The sequence below is a fragment of the Octopus bimaculoides genome, chromosome 4, assembly GCF_001194135.2.
Source record: "Octopus bimaculoides isolate UCB-OBI-ISO-001 chromosome 4, ASM119413v2, whole genome shotgun sequence".
NCBI lineage: Eukaryota > Metazoa > Mollusca > Cephalopoda > Octopoda > Octopodidae > Octopus > Octopus bimaculoides.
The window spans coordinates 33,364,252-33,364,922 of NC_068984.1; positions in this window are offsets into that span (position 1 = coordinate 33,364,252).

Consider the following 671-nt stretch of genomic DNA (forward strand, 5'->3'; position numbering starts at 1 on the left):
ATATATATTTATACACACACATATACATACATATCCATGTGTGTTAGTTTTAAGTACATTTATAAGTAAATATGTCTTTAGCAATTCATGGACAAGTGAATAGACAATAAGCACGAATGTATATATGTGTGTTTGTGAGTGTATGTACGTATGTAATTTCTATGTTTTTGTTTTATACGCTTGAGACACATTGAAAGGCTTATGCACATATTACTATGTGTGTGCGTGCGTGTGAATATGTGCACGTGGAAGAGTAAGTATGTACGCGCATTAACGAAAACAAAGAAAGCAGAGACTGTCATAAATCTGTCAACTGATTCATGGTATGTTACTTAAAGTAGAATTGTAGAAGGTTTGCCGAAAGCTCATTGGTTGCATTCTATGTTATATGAAAAGGTTCTCTTAGGAATGGTATTACGCTCCATAGAGACTGTCATCAACTGATCTGCTTCGATACAAGAAGATTACATATAAATAGATCTACTTTATTGTTAGGAACAAGAAGACGTAGGTATTAAAATTGCGCTACAACGCTGATAGTATCAAAACCTGAGAAACATATTTGCGAATTGAAACAGCCAGCACAATACACAAAAGGACAGGTAATGCCGCACAGACGCACGCACATACACATATAATATATAAAATATAATATGCATATAGAAATATAT